This window comes from Choloepus didactylus, chromosome 25 (assembly GCF_015220235.1).
Source record: "Choloepus didactylus isolate mChoDid1 chromosome 25, mChoDid1.pri, whole genome shotgun sequence".
NCBI lineage: Eukaryota > Metazoa > Chordata > Mammalia > Pilosa > Megalonychidae > Choloepus > Choloepus didactylus.
This window is the reverse complement of record NC_051331.1, coordinates 445488-463334: the sequence shown is the minus strand read 5'-3', so window position 1 is coordinate 463334 and position 17847 is coordinate 445488. Positions and strand designations below refer to the sequence as shown.

The following is a 17847-nucleotide window of genomic DNA, read 5'->3' as shown; positions in this document are numbered from 1 at the left end:
CCAAAATGCAACCAATTCCCACTGTCCTTATTGAGGCTGACTTTATTTTCATAAGTAAATGCTTCATAATTTTTTGCATGCCCAAATTTTGGTCATAATTGTTGACTACTGTGATCAATTTTATCATTTGCTCTTCTGCTTATTCAGCCATTCCATAAGTCTGTGCTACTGATTTTGAAAAAGGTAAAAAGTTTTACAGTGAAGAAATTGTGGTAAATTTGATTATGTATCTCCCAAGAAACATGTTCTTAATCTTAATCCTATTCCCATAGGTGTGAACTCATTTGTAAATAGTATCTTTTGGAGATGTCATTTTCAGTAAAAGTATGGCCAACTGAACCAGGATGAGTTCTTCCCACTACCATAGTCCTTATAAGGAAAAAGTCTGGGGATGAGCCAGAGGGCAGGAGTCAATGAACCCAGAAGAGAAAAGAGAAGACTTCTCCATATGATGCAAGGCAGAGGCACAAGCCAAGGAAACCCAAGGTTTGCCAGCATTCAGAGCCAGGATGTTACAGATCTTGGGAACAAAGCATTGTCTTTGCTGATATGTTGATTTTGGACTTCTAGTCTCAAAACCATGACTCAATTCCCATTGCTTAAGGCAATCCTTTGTGTGGTATTTGGCAAAACAGCCAGGAAACTAAGACTGAAAGAATTGTATTTTTAACAAATAGTGCTGAACAATTGAACATCCATATGCAAAAATTTAACCTAAACTCATACTTTATACAAACCTTAACAAAAAATGGATCATAGACCTAAATATATAATGCAAAACAGTCACAGGGTAATATCTCTACTGAGGAATCTGATAAGGAGAATGCTGATTCTTTCTCTCTTTGCTGCTCTCATATACCACCTGATGTTTTCTGCTCTGATAGTGAAGAACCAGTTATTTCTTCTGATATAGAAGCAGATTTAAGAGAACTTTTACCTAAAAACACTCAAGTACAATTTCCAAATGATAAAAAGTGAAAAGACATTAATATAATAACTGGGACAGATGATTCATATCCTTCAGGTCCCATATTTGAAAATTATACTGGAGAAGTTAAAGAGTTAAAAGAACTGTGAATATTTTCAAGAAAGCAGAAAGGCCTTCTTAACCTTTTTAGATGTAGATAGCATGTAATCGCTTAGTCCTGGGTGAAAACAGGATGGGCTGCAGTTGTTACTTTAATCACAGAGAAGTTGTAAATAATGTAGCATTGTTGGATACAGTCCTAATCAAATGTATATTTATCAATATGATGTAATGGCTAAGCTAATCAATATAATAAAATGAAAAAATATATTAAGAAGTTAGAGAAAAGCAATTGTAATCTCTTTTCTAATTTTTATACAAGTAAAAGTATGTTATATTGCTCTTACAGAAATCATATCTCAACTAATAAAAATATTATCAATAGAACTTTACAGGCTTTAAAGGCTGATTAATGCCTAAAGATATCTCTGATAATGTGGATACCTTCCTTTGATCTTGAACAACTTAACGGTTGAGATGCTTCACTTTGTGAGACATTCATGCTCATGAAGCATCAATTAATGTAAAAATAAAATATGACTTAATTAAAGTTGCTGTAAATCAAGTGCTATAATTTCTCTGTAACTGAAACAAGGGGGAGCTCTCTGACCTCATGTCCAGCTGTGTCTGGAGGAGTGGGGGCTCCCAGGCTTGGTAATGTATGAATTAATTTTTACATTCTAAACTTGTTTCTTTTAGCTTAAGTATTCCTTTAGTAAAAAATGTGTTAAAAGTGAATTCTTATCTTGAGTGCTCTTTATTTTTCAAATAGTGTCTGTCCCTATACTCTTAATTGAGTGGGAGATTACTTGAAAGAAGCCCAAACTCATTGAATCACAACCTGATTAGGCTCAGACCTTTTCTAACAGAGATCATAGATCTAAGGTGTAAAGAGATGAACCCATGACAAAACCTAGGATAAATCTTTGTGAACTGTGGTTAGACAATAAGTTATTAAATAGGCTACTAAAACACAATCCACAAAATAAACTATTGATAAATTGGATATACAAAAATTAAAATATTTTGCTCTGACAAAGGCATTATTAAGAGAATACAAATACAAGATAAATATTGGGGGAAATATTTTCACACTACATATCCCACAGTAATATATGCAGAATATATACAATACTTCAAAACACAGCACTAGGAGAAGAAATGACCTAATTAGCAAATGGACAAAAAACCCAAAAGATATTTTACTAAAAGTGCTGTACAGAAGGCAAATAAACAATCACATGATAAAATGCTCACCATCATTAGCTATCATTATCTACCATGAGATCATGCTACATAAGTGTTTTAATGGCTAAGATATTTAAATATCACAAAATGATAGAAATCAAAATTGGTGAATAATAATAGAACCACTGTGTAATCATATCTTTGAATGCATGATAATTGTGTAGATTGATGTTTCTAACATATATGTCAATCCATTCATGCATTTATCTTTATACATGTATGAATTTATTTCTAATTCCTATAGACTCAAAATATTCTCCTCTATTGTATTTTGTGATTGCATTTCCATGTATATGGTGGAGGTAGCATATTATGGAAACAATTCTTTTTTTTTATAATCTCTAGAACAAGAGGAAAAACAATCTGATATAGATACTTGACTCTCAGCTGGATGCAGTGATTACTTGGAATTTTAGGTTTTGAGCATTCAGGCATGTTCTGTGTAGGGGAAGAATTGTATAAATGCATAGTTAAATAGCCAGAAAGACAATAATGCTGGAAAACCAGTAGTTTCCACTGATATTCATTATTCTATTATTTAATAATAGAGAAAGTCTTATTTGGACACATGGCAGTGCAGCTAGAGTCAACATTTTCTAGACTTTCTTATGGCTTGGAATTGTTTTGTGACTAAATTTAGATGGTGGAGTATGATGGGAAGTTCTGCATGATGTTTCCAATTTGTACAATTAAAAAGGAATAAGTAAGTGTTTTCCTTCATCTATTTCTCCCCACCTCCCCCACCCCACTTACTGTTGTCTGGGAAATGATGAGGCACATCTGGATTTGGATGTAAAGTTAAAAGATTCACATAAAGGGTGACATTACTGTTCCAACAACATTATAACTCTTTCTATTGATTTTTTCATAGCAAAGAAATTTCTGTCTAACTTAAGAGACTTTAGTTTGGCATATTTTATAGAACACCATCATTTAAACCCTATGCAATTATAAATTTCTGATGTTCTCAATGCTTATGTTTCTAAATAATCACACACAAAAAATTATTACCACAATAACTGAACCTTATTTAACCTTTGTTTGATATATCTAGAATACAATCTAAATACTTTTTAAATATAATTATAAATAATCTGCATAATACATCCGTGGCATAGAAAGTTTAAGTAACTTCTTAAATTTTTTATGAAACATGGAAATATAAAAACTGTTATAAGGAAACAAAATAAGAGCTTCTATGGCTAAGTGATGTCAAATGGAGTTGGGAGGTCATTCTCAGAGCTCTCCTTTTATGCAAGTCTCAGTCAGATGTCATAAACTGCCACACTATGCAAAGCCCCAAGGAACAATGTTCCTGAAAAGCTTAGGGACATCTGCACACCATAAACAAACCAGAGAATAGAGGATCAGTTAAGTAACCTGAAGGACAATTGGAGTACCCCAAATATCCACAAACAACAAATCACTTGTGTAATCTTCCTTTCCTTTAAAACCTTTGCCTGAAAATGCCAAGGCAGTGCACAATTTTCGTTGCTACCTGAATATGTGCTCCATGAATTGCAATCCTAAGACACCAAATAATTGCCTTTATTGCCTTGCAGCTTCATTTGTTATTTCTCTGTTGACAAAATTATTGGTTTATGTTTCTCCCCACCACTCTGGTTTCAATTATAGAAATAACCTCAAATAAAAAAGAAAAAAAGTTATTGACATCTCATTGAAACAAAGGGGAAGCTGAAGATCTAGACTAAGGAATGACTACAGGAAGTTTAATAGACTAAGTGAATTTCAACTCCTTTTTTTGTTTTATTAGCACACTGTTTCTTTTTCTCATGTAATTTTATTGGGATATATTCACACACTATACAATCCATCCAAAGTGTACAAACAGTGTATAAGACACTTGTATAACACAGAAGTGTGGAGGCAGGAGCTTCAGGAATTTAATTCCCAACTGTTACTAGGGAAAATAAAATGTCATCTGCTTATTGTTCAGCTACCAGAGACAAGAACAAAACCTGCACAACTCAGGTGGGTTTATGAGTCTCCAAATTTCAAGAATACAGGAGAAAAAAACTATTTTTGGAAAAAATATATGAGGGATTGGAAATGAATCATTTCATACTTCCTTTCTCAGGTATAAAATAACAAATGCTGCAAAATACAAGACCAAAAATATTTTCTTCTTAGAGCTGAAGGAATCTGATTGATTGTATTACTACCCACACATGAAAGTAAGTTTTTAATTATTTTATTTAATCTAGGTTCAGAAGAAAACTTTACTTCTTTTATCATTGTATAAGTGTATACCTGACATTCAGATTTCATTTTCAATTTTATTTCAAGAATATTTGAGATGCATGTTACAACTATCAACTTGCGCAAATTCAACTCCATGTGGATCATATGTAGTAATTACTTAAGTCTAAAAATAAAAATAAATCAGACCATCAATCATATTCCAAATCTCATATATCAACACAGAGATTTTACACACCTACACAATCACACCACATACATAAATATAAAAATACACTTACAGAAGAAATTGAAACCTATGTATTTCAGAAACATTTATTGTCTCATTTTCCATATCTGCTTTTACTGGAAATGTCAACTTAAAATCCAAAGAGTTGCAAATGTGTACATTAAATGTTGTTCCCATTTTTTTTTAGCACTTCTCTGTCACTGGTCAAGAGACTTGTCCTTCGGCAGTAGATCACATTTACAAATAGGTAATGAATATTCTGGCAAAGCAGTAGTAACTTTCTAGAGAAAAGCTCAATAAAACATATTTCTTATCTCACTAAATAATAAAGACAACAAACCCAAACCAGTTACATAATGGTTTTCTCTATTATTGTCAGTTATAGCCTCATAATTTCTAGAGCTACAGCACAAGTATATTAAACCAATCATGAATTTGAAAGAACACAATAATTGTGATAATTTTTTTTGGTCCATGTAAAAATTATCAAGCATATCAGATTATTGGTCCTATATCTTGGATCCTTATCTCTCAAACATTTGTGTTTGAACACAATATTTTGACAATGGAGTGAGATCATACTAATTCAGTTAAACTCCCTGATATAAACAAGTGAAGGCCGAGAGAAACTGAGGAACATGAGGTGTCACATATTGCATGAATGATATGTAGATGTAGACCAAAGTTTCTCAACTCTGATCACAGATAACTTTTGCTATTGTCAAATAGTTAAGAATACTTCTTTAGAGGCTGGTACATGTCTGGGTAATATTCTGAGGATAAAGAAGAAAATTGACAGAAAAAAGTAATGTCCTTATTTACAGATAATAGTTTGTGGATGTTCAGGGAGTTAAACATGGATATACCATTTTCTTGATTATTTTTTCAACAGTTTAGTCAACAGGAAAGTAGAATGGACAGGGGAAATTGTTCCTCCTTGACTGGATTCCTTTTCTTGGGAATAACTACTAACTCTGAAGAAAAGGACCCTATTCACCATACTTCTAGTTGTTTATCTCATTAATATCCTGGGAAACCTTGGAATGATCATTTTAATTATAATGGATTCCAAACTTCACACACCGATGTACTTTTTCCTCAGCTACCTCTCCTTCTGTGACCCCTGCTATTCCACAGCAATTGGGCCCAAGATGCTGGTGGACCTCTTTTCCAGGAATGAATCAATTTCCTTTTTCAGATGTGCTTTGCAATTTTTAGTCTTCTGTATCTTTGCAGATGCTGTCTGCTGCTGGTAGGATGGCCTTTGATAGGTACAAGGTCATTAGTGACCCCTTGCTCTTTATAGTCAACATGTCCAGTAGGATGTGCTGCATACTCATGACTGGGGTTTACCTGATGAGAATGACTGATGCTCTGACACATACAATCTTAGCATTCCACTTACGTTTCTGTGGATCAAATGTGATTGATCATTTCTTCTGTGACTAGTCTCCTCTTTTCCTCCTTTCATGTTCTGATGTACATGTCAATGAACTGGTATTATTCACCATTTTGGCTTCATTGAACTGAGTAGCATTTCAACAGCTCTTGCATCTTATTTTTATATCATCCTATCAGTTTTGAAGATCCACTCTGCTGCAGGGAGATTCAAGGCTTTCTCCACCTGCAGTTCCCATTTGATTGCTGTAGCAATTTTCCAGGGAACTGGGCTCTTCATATATTTCAGGCCCAGCTCTTCTCATTCCTTAGATCAAGAAAAAATGACCTCTTTGTTTTACACCTATGTGATTCCCATGTTAAGCCCCCTGATTTATAGCCTAAGGAATAAAGATGTGAAAGAAGCTTTGGAAAGACTGAAAAATAAAAAGTGGTTTTAAATACTTATATTGAATAATTATATATCTACATGTATGTATGGATATATATGTGTGTATTTATTTATCCTTGTTGATTTCATAAGATGATATGAAAACACATAAGAAACAAGCTGCATCAGATATTAATTTTTAAAAAATAATGTTTGTACCAAATTACAGTCATACCAAAATTTTGCATTTCCCTAAATGGTCATATTTCATATATGCCCTGAATTTATATATATAATTCCCCCATAGTATAAAATTGCCTGACACTTCACATCATGTAAAATTTTTATTTGTTCAAACTTTCATTTGTGTACTGTTTCAATTACTCTAAAATGTATTGCATGTTTACAAAATGTCTTTTGGGCATTCAGGTGCTTAGTATTTCATAGTGAATCTAGTAGTTCTTATACTAATGAATAATCTAGTGGAAAAAGAAACATTAATTAGTAAAGCTTTCAGAAATTTATAATAAACTGCAAATCACCATGAAATAAAAACACCAATAAAAATCCAAAACAAAGTGTCTGACTTTGTTATGCAGAGAAGGAAGGCTTCCCCCAATAGAGTAATTTTGTTATAGTTCTAAAGGATGAGTAAAAATGCCAGTTAGTCAAAGGAAAGTATTCTAGGTAGAGGGAATGGCAATTACAGAGGACATGAATAGAATGATACCTTGACTTTAAAGGAGAAACAAAGTCCAACATGCTTAGATTATAACAAACAAAGGGAAGGGCCTGAGGAAGGTACATCCTTGAATGATAATTCTTAACTCCTCCATCACTTCTGCCAGAAAGCACTACTTCTTTTCCTTTCTTTATCTATGTTAAATATTCCTTCATGTAATCACAAACTGTTTCCTAGAGGTATTTTTATGGTATTATTCTGTTTATTAAATCATTTTCTCCAACATGGGTTTGTGAACATTTTGTGCTCAAGAACTGAGTTTTGAATTTCTGTTATCTAAAGAATCTGTCTCAGAGAAACCAAGATGGCGGCTAGGTGAGACAGGGCTAAGGAACACCTCCATAGAAAACACTAGATAAGGACCAGAGAGTGACCCAGAATACCGGTTACAGAGATGTGCCAGCTGGACGAGATCTGCTAGTTTCCAGGGGCTGTATACTTTGTGGAACTGTGAGTCTGCATTCTGAAATGAGTGAGTAAGCTGGCTGAAAGTCCCGCAGCCACGCAGTAATCTGGAGAAGCCAGGGTTTGGCATCTGGAGACCAACGGGCTCCTTTAATTAAAAAAAAAAAAGAAAAAAGGGGAAAAGACAGAAGTGGCTGCAGGTGAGCTTGGCTGCAGGTGCGATCATGGGAAACATGCAATAAAACACAGCAAGAGGGGGCTGGGCTGGCCTCTTGGTGTCTGGCCTGGAAGATAGCCTGCTGCAGATATCCCTGGGTCTGGGGGAATGGAGCGGAGAGCCAGAAGCTGAAAGTATCCCTGCGGCTAGCGGCTCGCTCCTGGGAGGGCTGGATAAACTCCTGCCTGGGGCTGTGCCCACAGCCCAGAGCTCCCCCAGTTGTCCCAGAGCTGGGAAGGAGGAACTGTGTGAGGAGGGGGGTGTGAAGACTCCCAATTTGGCCATTTTTGCATAAAGCTGAAAGCGAGCCGGCTTGGCCTGGCGGCCCGAGGCTTCCCTTGAGAGACGGTGTGCGCTGATGATGTAGCACAGCATTACCTCGGCAGAGGTCCCAGAGGATCACGGCTGGGTGGGGGGACCTGCTCGGAGATCCCAGAGACACTATGCCAAGTCCGGTGGTCTGTGGGACATCAAGAGAGAGCGGCTGGGGCTGAAATGAAATGAAGGCTTGGACTCTTGTGGTGGCCTTGTATCTCTGGGAATCAGGGGGATTTGAATATTGAGGCTGTCCCTCCTCCCTGACCACCCATACAAGCACCCCGCATTCAGGGTGGGCAGCTCCAGCAACACACCCAGGCTGAGTTCTCTGGCTGGACCCCACAAGAATTGTTTCCCCATATAACATGGGGACAAGGTGGAGAACTGACTTGAGAGGTATAGGTGACTCACAGACACCATCTGCTGGTTAGTTAGAGAAAGTGTATGTCACCAAACTGTGTTTCTGAAAAATTAGATAGGTTTTTTTTTTTTTTTTTTTTTTACAAATTAAAAGAAACCTGTCAAGCAGAGCAAATGCCAAGAGGCCAAAAACAACAGAAAATCTCAACGCATATGATAAAACCAGACGATATGGAGAATCCAACTCCAAACACACAAATCAAGTTATCAGAAGAAACAAAGTTCCTCACAGAATTAATCAAGGAAACACAATCGAGGAATGAAAGTATGGCAAAGGATTTAAAGGACATCAAGAAGACCATGGCCCAGGATATAAGCTACATAGAGAAGACCCTAGAAGAGCATAAAGAAGACATTGCAAGGCTAAATAAAAAAATAGAAGATCTTATGGAAATAAAAGAAACTGTTGGCCAAATTAAAAAGACTCTGGATATTCACAATACAAAACTAGAGGAAGCTGAACAACATCTCAGTGTCCTAGAAGTCCACAGAACAGAAAATGAAAGAACAAAAGAAAGAATGGAGAAAAAAATAAAAAAAAATCCAAATGGATCTCAGGGAAATGATAGATAAAATAAAATATCCAAACTTAAGACTCATTGGTGTCCCAGAAGGGGAAGAGAAGGGTAAAGGTCTAGAAAGAGTATTCAAAGACATTGTTGGGGAGAATTTCCCCAACCTTCTACACAATATAAATACACAAAGCATAAATACCCAGCGAACTCCAAATAGAATAAATCCAAATAAACCCACTCCGAGACATATTCTGATCAGACTCACAAATACTGAAGAGAAGGAGCAAGTTCTGAAAGCAGCAAGAGAAAAGCAATTCACCACATACAAAGGAAACAACATAAGACTAAGTTGTGACTACTCAGTGGCCACTATGGAGGTGAGGAGGCAGTGGCATGACATATTTAAAATACTGACAGAGAAAAATTTCCAACCAAGAATACTTTATCCAGCAAAACTCTCCTTCAAATTTGAGGGAGAGCTTACATTTTTCACAAACAAACAAATCCTGAGAGACTTTGCCAATAAAAGACCTGCCCTACTTCAGATTCTAAAGGGAACCCTACTAACAGAGAAACAACAGAAAGAAGAAAGAGATATAGAGAATTTTAACGGAAATATATTGTACCTTATGTCCCAAAGCACCAGGACACTCATTTTTCTCTAGTGATCATGGATCTTTCTCCAGAAGGGACCATAAGCAGGGACATAAAACAAGCCTCAAGAAATTAAAAAAAAAAAAAAAATTTGAATATACTCAAAGCACATTCTCCAATCACAACGGAATACAAATAGAAGTCAATAATTTTTGAACTGTAACTCCACTATTTACTTCCTACATGATATAAATTACACAAACCCTAATGACAAATCAGTGGTTTTGAGCTCAATATAAAATATGTAATTTTAGACAACTATATAAAGGTAGGGGAATGGAGGACTATAGGAACATAGTTTATGTGTCCTATTGAAGTGAAGGTGGTATCAAAGAAAAACAAGATTGTTATGGATATAAGAGGTTAATTTTCACCCCCACAGCAAACACAAAGAAACTACCAGAGAATGTAACCACAGAGATGAATTGTAGTGTTTGGGTTAAGAGAAATGGGGGATGGGGCAATGGGGAGTTAAGAAATGAGGGTAGAGTTGCTGTTTGAGGTGAAAGGAAATTCCTAGTAATGGATGGTGGGAAAGAGCATTACAACATTCTAAAGGTGATTAATCCCACTAATGGAAGGCTAGGGAGGGGGTGGAATGGAAGATTTAGGCTGTATATGTGTTCCCACAACTAAAAAAAAAAAAAAAGACAGTCTAAATAGATGATTGGATGCCAAGGATGAACTTGGATGGAATTACAGGATGGAGGACAGGTGGCTCAAAGGGACACAGTTGAGACATAAGGTAAAGGAAATATAGAATGTAAGCTTTGTGTCATTGGTGAACCTGTTGTACTTCTTAGCTGCGCTTAATGGGATTGCATAAAAGAATGTTCTTGTTCATGGGAAGTGTATATGTGAATTACAGTGTATGTTCAAGGATGTGTGCAGCTAGCTCTCATATGTTCAGAAGACAGGGCAATAGATGATGGATGATAGATAGGGAGGAAGGGAAAGAAATAGCAATGTGACAGCATGTTAAGGTTGGTGGACTGAGCTGTGATTACTAGATGTAATGGATGTATAAAGGAATACATACAAATAATTCAGGAAAAAAGAGCATTCATCTATTCATTTTTTTGTATTCACCTACTTTATCTGCCTCAGTTCTGGCAACACTAATGTACACTCCTAATTACACATTATAATTGCACAAGCTAAAGTCATTGAATTTCTTAGACTTGATAGCTGACTTTCTAAAATGCACTGTGTGAAAACATTCCAGAATGGGAATAAAACCCAAGGACCTCTTGTGCTTTACAAACTGGCATTTGTTTGTGGAACTCTGGGTCACATTAGGGATAAGTATACAAGTAGAAAAAGCCTTTGGGGAATGCTTCTTTTAGACACAAGAATTTAAGGGGTTCCTCCTCAACATATATTCTCATTTAAATCATACTGTGTTGGGATTGTTATCAGTCACAGCATGGCAGAGAACTGTGCTCAAAATTGAGATAGTAAGGTTCAAATAGTGGAAGGACTTCAGTGGATTGCCACTAATTTGGAATATCTAAACATGGCATCTAATTAACTTATTATGTTTCCATATGACACTATATATTGCTACTTCTAAAGATCAATTTGACCTCCAGACTGGCCCCTTTATCCATCTAGTGGGTGTGAAATAGAGGTAAGGATCTTTAAGTCCTATAAATGGATGCCCCAAATTGGAATTGACTGCTTTGATTGGGTGTTTCCTTTCCCTTAAATGTGCAGGTTGAGGTAGAATAACTGGTTGTTGGGAATCATGTTTAGGGGATTCATGACTCAAATAAGAGCTTGGGAAGATGGGATATAGGGATCCTTCTTCCTTGGAATGCTATACACATAGTGAGTGCTAGCATTGAAAGATTTTGATCTATCCTAACCTGTCTACATCATTCCTCACTAGACCCTGTTATTTGTTTCTCTATCTTATACCATTCTCACACATCTATCAACTAATAATAGGAATTTTATTTTACAAACCTTATATTGCAAATATGTGCTTAGTGGGTTAATATAATAGACATATTCCTGTATCTATTCCTTAAGTCTTGTCACTGAAATCCCTAAACATAAAAATGTTGTACTAATGAATTTGGGTATGTGTATAAAACAACAAATAAATAGATACATAATGGTGATTTCCTGCTTAACCACATTTGTGAAAATAAAGGAGAAAATTTCAATGACCCCATTATTGGGAGGTATACATTAAAGCCAGAAGAAGAAAATTTATCTCCCTTGAAGATATCCCTCATTATAAATCTTCTACAAACCAGGGGCCCAAAGCCACTCAAATCACTGTGCCCTTTAGCATGTCACTCTTCCTTGCTAGACTTCAGTTCTCTCTCTGAGAAAGAGGGGCTCAAATTCAATATCGCTAAGGTCCATTCCAGCTGCCATACTGTGTCTCTATGTTTACCTATGATTCTAATTCTATTTAAACCCATCTCACTATTGGAATGATTGTGAAAAAAATGAGTCTATAAAAAAGGAAGTCACCACACTTATAAAAATTCAGTTTTATTGAGATATAGTCACATACCATACAATCATCCACAGTGTACAATTGTTCACATTACGATCATATAGTTGTGAATTCATCACCACAATTTTTGAACATTTCCATTACTCCAAAAAATATAAAAATAAGAATAAAAATAGTAAAAAAGGATACCCAAAGCATGCCATCCCCCCATCTCCCCCTAATATTCATTTAATTTTTGTCCCAGTTTTTATATTCATCTGCCCATTCACTGGATAAAAGGAGCATTAACCACAAGGTTTTCACAATCACACAGTAGCACCATGTAAGCTACATAGTTATACAATCATCTTCAAGAGTAAAGGCTACAGGGTTGCAGTTCAACAGTTTCAGGTATTTCCTTCTAGCTATTCCAATATCCTAAAAACTAAAAAGGGACAGCTATATAATGCAAAAGAATAGCCTCCAGAATGACCTCTTGACTCCATTTGAAATCTCTCAGCCACTGAAACTTCATTTTGTTTCATTTATCTTCCCCCTATTGGTCAAGAAGTCTTTCTCAATCCCATGATGCTGGGTCCAGGCACATCCATAGGAGTCATGTCTCATGTTGCCAGTGAAATTTAGATCCCTGGGAGTCATGTCAGTGAGTTTACCTCCTGAGTAGGATTAGCAGGAGAGAGGCCACCTCTGAGCAACAAAAGCATTTCTCTGGGGGTGACACAGGCACAATTATAAATGGACTTGGCCTCTCCTTTGCAGTAATAAGCTTCATAAGGGCAAACCCCAAGATCAAGGGCTTTTCCTACTAAATTAGTAGTCCACAATGCTTGTGAGAATATCAGTAATTTCCCAAGTGGGGAAGTTTAGTATTTCCACATTTTTCCCCAGACCTGCAATGGGGCTTTGCAAATACATTTTTGTTCTCTGCCCAAATTACTTCGGGATGTATCAAGGCTTCACAGTAACTGGTACAAACCAACCAGATCCCACTCCCTATTCAAAATTCCATGTAACTATGGTGTGTTGAATAAACTGACCATACAAGTTATATTATAGAGTGAAGACATTGCATTTTGAGGCTGATTTCACCTGATATAACAATGGCAATGATATCACTGAAATGACAGGATTATCATAAGGCCATATACTTTTAAACAAAACCCTTTAACTGGCTTCTTATTCACATTCCAACTTCCATAGACGTATCACAGAGTGAATATCCAACCTTATATGTACTCAAGTAAATGAAAAGTAAAACCTCAGTGCAGTACCATGACTCTGCTACATAATGGCTAAAATGGTAAACAGAACTATCAACTATTGATAAGTATGTGGAATAACTGTATCCATCACACATTGGTAGAACAAATGAAAATTGTCATCCCTATTTGGAAAGCTATATGTAAGTATCTGCTATAGTTGAACATACATATGACCCAGAAAAATCCAAAAATTGAATGCCTAGTTTTATCCAAGATAATAAGTGAATATCCACCAGACATATAGAAAAATATTAACAGCAGCTTTATTTACAATAACAAATCTGAAAACAACTCAAGTTTCTATCAGTTCATTAGATAAGAGTTGAGGATTTTTTTAAGTGTAGTTAATACTATTTTAGACTTTAGAGGCCATAAATCTTCTGTCATAAGCATTCAGGTTTCTCCTTGCATTGCAACAATGAAAGCCAGTATAAAAATGAATGGGGATGAATGTGTTCCAATAAATTTTTACTGGCAAGATTTGTAAATCACTGCTCAAGATAAAATAGATAACATATGGATGTGGTACATTGGACTACTATACAGCAGGGAGAATGGAGAACAGTCACAATAAATAGCAACATGGAAGAATGTTATAAATATAAGCTTTAGTGAAAGAATTCAACCATAGTTGTATACAAACATTATGATTTCATTTACACATGGTTAAAATTATACAAACTAATCTCTTATATTGGATGTCAATTCATGATGGGGTTGTGGATGATTTCTGAGATTCTTAGTGATGCCCTGTCTTATACTGTGGGTTCTGGGTGAAGAGATAATTTCATTTCTGTAAAACAATCTCACACATACTAACTATATGATTGTTTTCTAAATGCTTTCCAAAAACAAAATCTATTCACTATCATATTATAAGCAACTCTGATTCCATTAATATTTTCTCAATCTCTAATAGTTTCTTATATACAATAAGTATTCAATTTAGTTTGTAAACTTAATGTATGGAACAACTTTCATAGAATGTATCAACCAATACACATTCTTTATGTTACTCAAAAAGTGCTTCATTTCTTGTAGACCAAAAGTGTCTTTATCAACACACGGACACTTCTAGTCATTCAGCATTACAATGAGACTGAAAGTGCTTTGTTATGAGTGTTATGCAATGAACTCATGTTTCCTAACAGTTTCCTAACCTGTTTCCTAGCACATTTCCTAGCATTCTGTGCCTCAAGGCCAGGCAATGATTTTCTGAAGAAGGTGGTCTTATATACAGACAGCTGACTGCATAGTATTATTTTAGTGGCAGCAGGGTCATCTGGAGAACTTTAAATCTAGACATATGTTTCTCATGTCCTGGCCTGTGTTATCTAAAATCCTCCTAAAGATATTGATTTCAATTATAAGAGTGCCATTCTGAAGTAAAACACAAATCCCTTTGGTAAGCCAATTATGATGTCCAATTTGTGAACATGATGTACCTATGCAAGCTTAGGTTATAATGGGGAGAGTGGGAGGGAAGTGAGACTATGTGCTCTGTAGGGGCAGTTGTGTTTAGGAAGCTTAGTCTAGGTCCCGCCTAAACAGAGTGCACCCTGGAGGGATTTGAAATCCCTGGATGACAAGAAGCACCTAAAGGGAAAAAGAGTTTGGAAAAGAATCAGAAGAAGGAGAACAAAGATGACTTCATCCCCTCCTAATATACACTAGAGAAGAAGATAATGGTAGTCAAGCTCTTGGGTAACACAAATGAGTCATATTCTTGTGGTTACCTGGTGTACAATTATGAGCAATTACTAGGTGGTTTGAGATTTGCCTCAACACTATTTCCTACAGGAATTAAATTTTGTATTTGTTAAACAATGAATGAAAATGAAATGTGAAAAGGCATTAAAATTGTTACCCAAATCACTTCTCCCAAAGTTAAAAATATACTAATTTCATGGATTTTAGGCTGAAGATTCATCTAGCTTTATAGAGAGCAAGGTAAACAACAATAACAAAACCATGTTTCTCTTTACTCTCAAGTTGTGTTTTAAAATAAACAGCAAATGAGCTTCAGTGTTCGTGTGCATAAAATGGCATATGCCTAATACCTCTTAGTTGTTGTTGTTGTTGTTTACATGCAAATTGTGCATTGACTGGTTCAATGGCAATTAAATCAACCAGATTAAGACATTGATTTTATGTGGTATGTGCTTGGTTTTTGTACATTACTTGGAAATCTGAATCTAGAATATATGTTTTGTGAACACATAGCAGTCTGTGCTTGTTGATATACAGAAATGATTCACACTTAATTAAATACCACTCCAATCCTGAACAATACAGGGAGTATCCCCTAAGACTACCACTTTGTACATCTTCAGGGAACACCATTTTCCTTATTTTATATTTGCTCCTTGCAATTATGCAAGATAGTGGCTTTCAATCACTTATTGTTCATACCAAATTTAATAATGTTTCTGTGTTCAGCTGATATTTTGGAGAGTTTTATGTTCAAATAGAAATCTGAAAATCTGTGGAACACATTTTGAATTTCCAAACAAAAATATATGTAAACACAAATTACCCTTCCATTAGAAAAACCATTAGAATTACTTTTTAAAGTAGGATTTGTATTCAGGAATTTATTGAAAGCAGGTACTTCACAGTAGTCTCTGTAAGATCCTAGATGTGATGGTTGGGTTCATGTGTCAACTTGGCTAGGTGGCCTAGCTGTCTGGTCAAGCGGGCACTGGCCTGACGATTGCTGTGAGGACATTTGAGGCTGGTTAATAAACCAACGGGCTGGTTTGTCGGATCATCAGTCAATTGACTGCAGCTGACCGATGACTTATCAAGGGGTGTGCTTCCACAGTGAGAGAATGCAATTGGCTGGATTTGGTCTGGGTGATCAGTTGGAGGCTTATAAGCCGGACGGTTAGAGAACCTTCACTTCTTCTTCAGCTGCTCAGTGAAGCTTTTCCTGGGGAGCTCGTCGAAGTTGCTGGTTCGTTTCCTGAGGAGTTCGTCAAAGTTGTCGGTTCATTTCCCGAGGAGTTCGTCGGACGTCTTCCTTGGAGTTGACAGCTTGTTGGCGGCTCTGCAGAATTTGGACTCATACACTCCCGCAGTTGTGTGAGTCACTTTTACAATTTGATAATCAGAGACATCTCTCATTGATTCTGTTTCCAAGGAGAACCCTAACTAATACACTAGATGTTACTAACTATATCTGTGTAATGAGGTTGTTACTAAAAAGTTTGGATGCTGGTAATATATTAGATAATATATATGTAAAAGAAGCCTAGCATTTGTTTTGAACAGCAAAACGGCCACTATTTAAAATTGAATAATTTTGTCCAAGTCCACTTCTAAGAACTTATTTTAAAGAAACATGTAGAAATGAAAAATTACATTTTTCTAATTTTACTCACCAGTTTAGCTTATAAGATTAAACATTACATATATATCATAGCATGGAGGAGGTAAATTAATAATCATTTAATGGAAATCAATATATTGCCTATATTCATAATATTTTATATATAATTGCAGGTTTTTCCCCCATATTGGTTAAGAATTAAAAATCTGATAGTACATACAAGAAAACATCCTTATCTCTAGGAAACGTGATTGCAGTTAGGTTTTTCTATCTTCATAAAACACTTCCTGTGTTGTCTCAATTTATTTAATAGGAACATGTATGCATGTATGCGTACATTTTTAATATGGAATCTAAACAAATGTCCATCATCAGCAGAGAAACAATGTACTTTGGTACTAGTATCATGCAATGAATATTGTTTCATAATAGTCCATGCCTCAGGGCCAGGCAATGATCTTCTGAGAAGGTGGTCTTGTTTGTAGAAATGTAGATTACCACTGAAAATTGTCATATTTCTAAAAGGGAAAGTGAAGGAGCCTGTTTCAGAAATGGAAGGAACAGATGTACAATGAAAAAGAGATAACATCATCAAAAAGAGTCCAATGAGTTTCATCAGATACCTCCTTGGACTGGAGCAGGAAGGTATACATTCAGGGTAACAGAAGCATAACATTAAAATCAGTTCTGTTCCCTTCCTGACATTGATTAATTTAGTCACAAGAGTGAAGAATTGAAAGTTCAGTCTTTGCAAAAGTTGTTGCAGAACTCAGAGGGGAAAATAGAGAAAGAAGATCTCATATTTACATAACACAGTAGAGTCAAGGCAGAGGCTTTAGGGACTTAAGTCCCAAGAAATATTAGATGAAAATAAACGTGCTCTGCCTATTTTTCACCTCCCAGAGGAATGGATGTAAAGACTTGCCCATCTAAGGTATCAGTTTCTGAGTTGTCAAATTTAAATAGAGAAAAACAGTTATTTTATTTTTAGAAAAAAGAAGAATAAAATTTTGTTGAA

General features: G+C 35.7%; 1 pseudogene; it reads left to right on the top strand.

Moving 5' to 3' along the window:
• The first annotated feature begins 5637 nt into the window (after positions 1 to 5637).
• LOC119520180 lies at positions 5638 to 6562 on the top strand (annotated as a pseudogene).
• The last annotated feature ends 11285 nt before the right edge of the window (positions 6563 to 17847 follow it).